This window comes from Micrasema longulum, unplaced genomic scaffold (assembly GCF_059751315.1).
Source record: "Micrasema longulum isolate JH-2025_06_02 unplaced genomic scaffold, ASM5975131v1 h1tg000131l, whole genome shotgun sequence".
Taxonomy (NCBI): domain Eukaryota; kingdom Metazoa; phylum Arthropoda; class Insecta; order Trichoptera; family Brachycentridae; genus Micrasema; species Micrasema longulum.
This window is the reverse complement of record NW_028277337.1, coordinates 391020-399768: the sequence shown is the minus strand read 5'-3', so window position 1 is coordinate 399768 and position 8749 is coordinate 391020.

The following is an 8749-nucleotide window of genomic DNA, read 5'->3' as shown; positions in this document are numbered from 1 at the left end:
GCTCGATTGTGGAATAATCTACCAACTAATGTTAGAGACGCCCCTTCTTTATTTACATTTAAGTCGAGATTGAAATGTCACTATCTAAATATTTGAATTGTTCCTTTATTCTTCTTCTTTCCTTCCCATCCCCTCTCCTCTCTTCATAGTAAAGTGTTATTTTTTTTTTTTTATACATATATTTATTTTTGTTAATCTTTGCTTTTAATTTTTGTATAAAATTGTAAGATTCAATATGTCCATGTATTTATAATTTTCTCAAACTGAACGGTTTGGGTAGGTAGGAAGAAATTGCCTTAAGGCAATATGCCCGCCCTTATATGTATATTTATTGTATATGTATATAAAGTGTCAATAAAAAAAAATGTGTTAAACCATTATAGATTACGGAAAAATTGCATGGGGTGGAGCTAGCAAAAGTGCTATGCATACCTTGGAAATAGCACAAAAGTATGTACTCAAGGCTCTGCTCGGGGTCCCTATCAGAACACCCACAACGGAGATGTTTGAGCGAGTAGGTGTTCTGGACGTCAGGCAACTGTACGCAAGGGCACTTCTCGTTCACACACATAAAAATGGTGGCAGTAAATATAATACAATCCATGAAACAAGATAAAAAAGAGACAACTATTTGTGTCACCTAAAATGACAACATCGTTTGGTCAGAGGAGTCACATGAACCTTGCTCCTAAAATTTACACTACTCTACCTCTTGATTAACAAATTACAACAGGGGTGGAGAATATCTTAAATAAGGGAATATGGAAGTCCAGGCATTAACAGGGCTCATGACTTGTCTTTGGCTGGTTTAAGTGGCCACTTTACACACTGTGTAACATTCACCATTTTGCTTATGTTTGAACACCCATATTTCTTCAATTCTTATTTTTGTTGATTTTAGTGAAGTTAAAGAACTGAAACCCTTATTGTTGTGAAGAGATTCATCTCACTGAATTATTTCACATACTAAGCAACGCCTGAAAACAACATTTCAATGTTTAAACTTCTTCTTGGACCAGTTGGTTTCACTACAATATTTGAGTTTGTCCGAATGTTCATAGACAAAAAAATGGATTTCTTAAAATTGAATACAAATAAACAGAAATTTAATTTATTTGTTAAAAAATGGCTTCTGGATTTGGGTCCTGAAAACTACATTGAGATAGTCACTCCACCAAACAGTAGTCTATTTGACCTCAGAATTGCATATCTGCTATTTAAATTTTATGTTTATATCAATACACTGCTATCTATTACATTACACTATATTTATTATGTACTAAAACATAATATAAATGAATGCATTTACACGGGTTCTGCCCAGTAAGATAGAGGAGAGTGTTCATATAGAAAAGAAAACATATAATGTTTTATGTGAAATAAATCAATAAACATAAATGGTAGCAAAAACAATATTAACTTATATCACAATGGCTTATGTTCGTTAAAGAAATTTTATAAATTTAATAACGTTAGATTATGTTATATTTATCGTTATGTAAAATTTTCTAAACTTGTCGCCCTTCATATTAGTCACCAAAAGATGAATCCCATTATGATGCGTGTAGCATCGCTTATTCAAAAGTTAAGCCTAAAAATAATATAAAGTGTCCACTTCTATTATCCATCTCCATAAATTAAATATGTTCACATTTAGACAGTTTGTTTCATCTCTATGTGGATGATTTTCAAATTTACTTGCAAACTGATGAAGAAAATATCAGTATTGCTATTAAAACGCTTAACTCTGATCAAATTCGATATCTGGTTGGTCCAAAGATAACGGCTTACTGATCAATCTGAAAATTCCAGGCGATTATAATTGGTAGCCATAGACACATCTCCTATCTAAATTTCTCAACCTTTCTACCGTAGTAATCAACCAACATGGAATTCCTTTCACAAAAACAGTGTAAGGTGATTCTAAACAAAAATGTGAAACCAATTATTCGTAGATGGCGCTTTTATATTTTTTTATTGAAAAATGCCAATTTTGCGTATGTTTTCAATGGAAATTTTACAAAACTTGGTTTGTGAAAACTTTACACTAAATTGAATGTGACAAATCCATAAAAAAATAATTTTGGTCATTTTCTCAAAATTGTGTACGAAACAAAAAATAAAATAAGTTATTTATATTCTAGTTTATTATTTTTTCGCTCTAAGCTTAAGTAGCTTTATTTTTATCAGCGCATAAACTTTTAATCTGTCACTTTCTTTTCGCAGCCCTTGCGCTCCAAAATATATTGCTGAGAATTTCATTTACTTTTCTGATCATTGTCTTTCACTTCGCTCTTCTCAGGAGAGAACACTTTCCATTCCTCGACACAGCAGATCATTTTTCAGCTATCCTATTTCTGTTCAGGGTGCTAGACTTTGGAATAAGCTACGTCTTCAATCACCTTTTCTAGCCATCTTAGAATACATATCCTTAGAATCCTGAACTTCCTGTATTTTATTGTTTTTAAAATCATCATCATCATCTTTCCCGTTTCGCACCTAATGGTGCATAGGGCACTGGATCGGTTCACCAATTGCAGGATATCTCGATCAATTTTTTGTACCAGTCCAGGGACTATTAAATATTCTAGTGTGAAAACACCCTTTCAAATAAATACATCATATCAACCATTTCGGGAATCGAACCCGAGACCTCTTGCAAGGTAGGCAAACGCGCTGACCATTACACCACGAGGCCGACAATAGATATTTATATCCCCTTTCTTTCCATGGTTCCTCTTTCACATTTCTTCCAAACTCATTATCTGATTTCATATTCCTCATCTTTATATATGGATAACATAATGTACTTTTATAAAAAGTTAATATTAGCAAGCCTTATTTCCCCATTAAAAATGCAGCTCTTATTTTTGATTGAGTAGGATTTTTTTCATGTGTCTTTTGATATATATTTAAGCTTTGTAATACAAATTTTTTACCAATTCTTCTTTTGATCAGTCTGTTTTTTGGTTGGCTGGAAGACATTTTTTTTATTAATAAGTCCGCCAAAGTACTTACTTTTCGAACTTAAAGATTAAAATATATTAATAATATGGTAATTCCACAGCAAGCACAAGAGGTTGCTTTTTTCTTGGCGTGATATATCGCTTCGTTTTTTGTTTTTGTACTATTGCTTTGTTATGAATTTATTTTTGTTAAACTTTTGTAACTTTATAATATATTTAAAAAAAATAATACATGTATATATATATGTATTGCAATGTTAAACTACCTTTTAAAACAATATTTTACGACGACCCTACCAGAAATCGATCTAGGGACCTCAAGAATAGTAGGCAAATGTGTAAACCACTATACTATGCCGACTTATTCCTAGATAGACTCCTAATTCATTCGTAATATTATGAATCTACACGCGGCTTAATGGTCGCAGACTCACGGATCAAAGGTCCGAGGTTCTTATCTCTCCCTGCCACAACTAGATTCCTATTTTCAATAGGGAATTATTTATGGCTTATTAAAAATAGAACCCAAAAATTAATTATTAGGGTTACTTATAACAACGAAATTACTTTTTTATAAATTGTTTGTTTTTTACTAATGCAGGTAACAATCAAGAGGAGATAAGTTTTTTTGGGGCAGAAGTTCTTTAACAAGAGCACAGCAGACTATTACACTAGATCCTCACACAATAATTGGCGGCCTCCGTGGTGTAGTGGTCAAGACGCTTGATTCACGCACGGAAGGTTCCGGGTTCGATTCCCGGTTAGAACACAAAAATTAAAATGTGATTTTTCTCAAGCCTGGGTGCTCTGTGATGTAATTTACCACTGTAATTAGGCCTCCTGGCCTGTTGTGGTGCAAAAAAAATGTTAAAAAAAAAAAGTAGTTAGAAAAAACACCTGTTGCTCAATATATTCTCCTTATTAATCAAATAAAAATATAGTACATGACAGGCGCCTTGGCGCAGTTAGTTAGACAGCCAACTGTGAAACTGGTGTCGCGGGTTCAATTCCCGCCAGTTGCAAGAAAAAAACCAAGAAAGATTCGTTCTCAATTGTTCTGCGTGTTGTGGTGTATTTTTTATTCCCACCTTTCGTATCCCCTCTATCCTACTTACTGCGGGTTATTCCTTTTAAAAATATATGCAACGTAAAAGCAAATACAACATTAAAAAAAATTATATATTTAACTTTGTGTACATAATGTTAATTGTACATTGGGTGGCTTATTACAAAATGGCATTTTTTCCAACCGACCAATAAAATAAAAGTTCCACTACTATTTTATAAATTAATAGCAATTCCAAGAAAAATCTCATATATTTCTAATTCACGCCTAATAGACTGAGTAAGGTAGACAACATTTGCCGTTCGCATCAAACCCTAATTGGATCAAACAGGGAACTTTATTCGTAATAGCAAACGCGCTAACAATTACACCACGAGGCGGATATATTTGAAAATTTGAAAATTCATTATTTTATGTTTTGGAACCCTGAAATCCAATCATAAATAATTACCTAGGGACAAGTACTCTTAATACAATAAATAATATTAAACTTTCGATTACGTTCATTTAATCTATACAAGAGTATGTACTCAAATCTAGCAATAGCAAAACATTGCCGGGTTCAGCTTATAGTTTATAATTACCATATCTGTGTATTTTTTTATATTGTCATTGTCAAATAAAAAAGAAAATTAACAACTCCATATTTCATATATTATTTTTCAAGTTGTTTAAAGGTTCAAACATTTCTCTAAATTTACTTGGATACTCGTGGATCTGAAAAACGAAATATTCCTCCAGAAACATTTTCAAGTATTTTGAGCTATAATCCTGTTACATTTACCGAGTTACTGAGCTCATGTATTTGTACACACTTCCAAATGTTCACGGCTATAAAAAAAATGTATCTTAAAATCCCACGCGACCGAAATTCATGAATCTTGAAGCATTTTTTCAATACATTTTTTCCTTATATGGGAATATGGGAATAATTTTTGGCTACATTTTGATTGTGCCTTGGTTATATAGCGCGAAATACAATGGTTTCTTTTATATCAAAATAACGCTTTGATAAATTATTTCCCAGTTTCACCAGACTAAATTTTAAATTATTAGTAAGTGTGGTATAAAAACAGAGATAAATATTCGGTTATAAAGGAAATATGCAAAGGTTCTAAAAAAACAAACTTTCTCTTATTGACATATAGCACATGCAATAAAATGGTTATAATGGAAAAATATCTGATTTCAAGTTAAATAAATTATGGAAAAAACCAGTGGCGGCTTTCCCTTATGTCCGTTGGGTTAATTACCCCTAAGATTTGCCACCAATTTGTTTAAATGCCAAAAACCTCCAAAACCATGATCTCGAATTACAAAACAAAATTACCCCACGTGAGTAGAGATATTAACTCAAAATCTCACACCGAAACTACGTCGGTCAGTTCCAAGGATTTTGGAGGGGGCAAACATTTAAAAAACAGAAAATATTGCAATATCAACTTATAACATACGCACTATGAAACAAGAGGAGGATCAGATCAGACTGGAAAATAAACTACTAAATATAAAATGGGATATTATTCGAATTTGTGAAACCAGACTAAAAGAAGAAAAGGCAATAACACTCCCATCCGGTCATATCCGCTATTAAAATAATGCAGAATTTTCAGTAGGAGGAGTGGCGGTTCTGATTAATAAAAATATTCAAGAATATCTAACAATGATGAGAACTGTATTCAAAAGAGTCGTGTACATTTTGCTAAAGCTGAAAAAAATTACACGATCCAAATAATACAAGCATATGCACCCACAAGCATCTCAATTGATGAAGAAAAAGATAAATTCTGTGAAGACATAACAAGGACTAGAAGATCAGAAAAGTCCCAACTAGTCATTATTGCAGAAGACTTTAATGCAAAGATCGGCGAGAAGAAGTTGGGAGACCCAGAAAATATTGGGAAATTTGGTTTAGGAAGAAAAAATGAGAGAGGTGAAATGCTAATGGACTATCTACAACAAGAACAGTTATTCTGTACAAATACATTCTTTGTGAAACATCAACAAAGAAAACGGACATGGAAAAGCTCAGATGGAAAAACAAAAAATAAAGTAGATTTTATTTTTACAGATTGTAAAAAATACTGCAAAAACGTCTCAGTGCTAAATTTATTTGACACAAGAAGTGACCATAGGCTGGTAAGAGCTACTTATAGAATAAACACTAGGTTAGAAGGAACAAAAATGATAAATAAGAAGAATGGTCAAACGTTTTCTACGGGAGTACTAAAAAAACATCTATCAGAGTTCCAAAACACCATTAAAAATAAACTCGAACCAATAAATCCACTTTATGACATGGGAATAAACCATATCTTTGGAAAAATAACGTCCACCATCCATACGGTAATAAAAAAAATCTCCTTCCGACAAAAAAAGAACAATGAAAAGTTATCTTTTGATACATTGACTCTATTAGAAGAAACAAAGACTCTAAACAGAGATACTGACGAGTATAAAAATCAAAATAAAATTATTCGAAGACAAATAAGAAAGAACATCAGAAGATTCAATACATTTACATTTTTTTATTTTTTTTTTCATTTTTTTGCACCACAACAGGCCAGGAGGCCTAATTACAGTGGTGAATTACATAACAGAGCACCCAGGCTTGAGAAAAATCACATTTTTAATTTTTGTGTTCTCACCGGGAATCGAACCCGGAACCTTCCGTGCGTGAGTCAAGCGTCTTGACCACTACACCACGTAGGCCGCTAGATACGAACTACATCACAAAAACTATCGAAAGAAACAAAAACATGAAAGTCCTTAAATCAAATTTGTGCCATAACAAACAGAATATAATAATGATAAAAAATAAAAATGGTGAAATCATAAAAGATAAAGAGTCTATAGCCAAAACAATAAATAATTCTTCTACACTCCGCCAACCTAAGAAGGACCAAAACTGAGAACAATACTATATTGAATACGGGATCCGAAGAGATGCTAGAAGTGGACCAAAAGGAAATAAACATAGTTTTAAATGGCATGAAAAACAACGAAGCTCCTGAAGAAGACGGAATAACTACTGATATGCTGAAAATTGGATGAAATGAATTGAAACAGGCCATCCACATATTGATAAATAAATGCTCAGAACAAGAAGTAATACCAGATGATTGAAAAAATGCCAAATCGAAATTATTATTTAAAAAAGGAGATCAAGAAAATCTAGAAAATTATCGGCCAATCAGTTTACTCCCTTATTTAAACAAACTAATGACAAAAATATTGACAAACCGTATTACTCCGAAATTTGACTTCTACCAACCTGTTGAACAGGCTGGCTTCCGCAAGGGTTTTGGAACAATAGACCATATCCAACCTATACGTCTGCTTATTAAAAGAAACACAGAACACAACATTAGCATTCACATGGCCTCAATAGATTATCGTAAAGCATTTAATTCTGTGGAAACCTGGGCAATCATAAATGCACTTGAAAATGCCAAGATTGATTCTAGTTACACGAGGTTGATTAAATGTGTATTTGAAAATGCTACCATAGATGTAAAAGTAAACGACGATCTAAAAACAAAAATCAAGATCAAAAAAGGTGTAGGACAGGGTGACACGATATCTCCAAAACTTTTTACATTAGCCTTAGAGGACGTTTTCAAGATGCAAAATTGGAATAACAAAGGCATAAAAATATATGGCAAGTATCTAAATCACCTCCGTTTTGCAGACGATAAAGTCATAATAAGTGAAGAGGTAAATGAACTGGAATCCATGGTAAAAGAATTATACGCAACTCCCATATATGGCTTCTTATAGAATTATAAGAAGCCTCTAGAAAGATCGGTCTGGAAATGAATAAATACAAAACCAAGATTTTGAGTCCAATACATATCAACATATGTACCGGAAGTAAAACTATCGGTGCTGTTGACGAGTACATTTACCTTGGGCACAAAATCAAATTGGGAAAATTATTGTTAAATACAAGTACACACGTACTTTTTTAGTAAAAAAAGTGACCCCTCACATTTTTAACCCCTTCAGCCGCCACTGATTAAAAAACTCTCAAATGTTTAAAAAAAATTGCTTAATTCCACGTTTATGATTTAACCACTTGACGAGTTTAAAATAAATAAATAAATTGGATATGCAGTATTATTGACCTTGCTTATAATACGGAAATATAAATATCTTATATAAAATCTCGATCTATAAATACCGATAAAAATGCATTTAGAATAATTAATTGTATTTTGAAAATCAATATGGATATTGTGGAGAAATGTTTTCATAAATAACTTAAAAAAGAAAATATAAAAAAAAATGTCACTAGATATGGCCTCCGTGGTGTTGTGGTCAAGACGCTTGACTCACACACGGAAGGTTCCGGGTTCGATTCCCGGTGATAACACAAAAATCAAAATGTTATTTTTTCAAGCTTGGGTATTTAAAAAAAAAAAAAATATATAATGGAGTTGCTTTATTATTTACCTTGCTTATAATATACAAGGTTTATATTTCAAAAAATGATTTTTTTTGCAATTAAATATCTTAAAATTTATCTAAACTATTGGGATCAGGAGGGATATATTAATGTGGGCTAATCAGGAACTTCTCAGCATTTGCTCACGTGGAGAGGAAACCACTTAAAACTCTTCAAGATAAGCCGACCTGTTGGCAGTAGTCAACAGGCCTTCCGTTCCATTAGAGGAGTGTTCAGCATTTTGTTCCCTACTTTGGTTTATTTTACCAA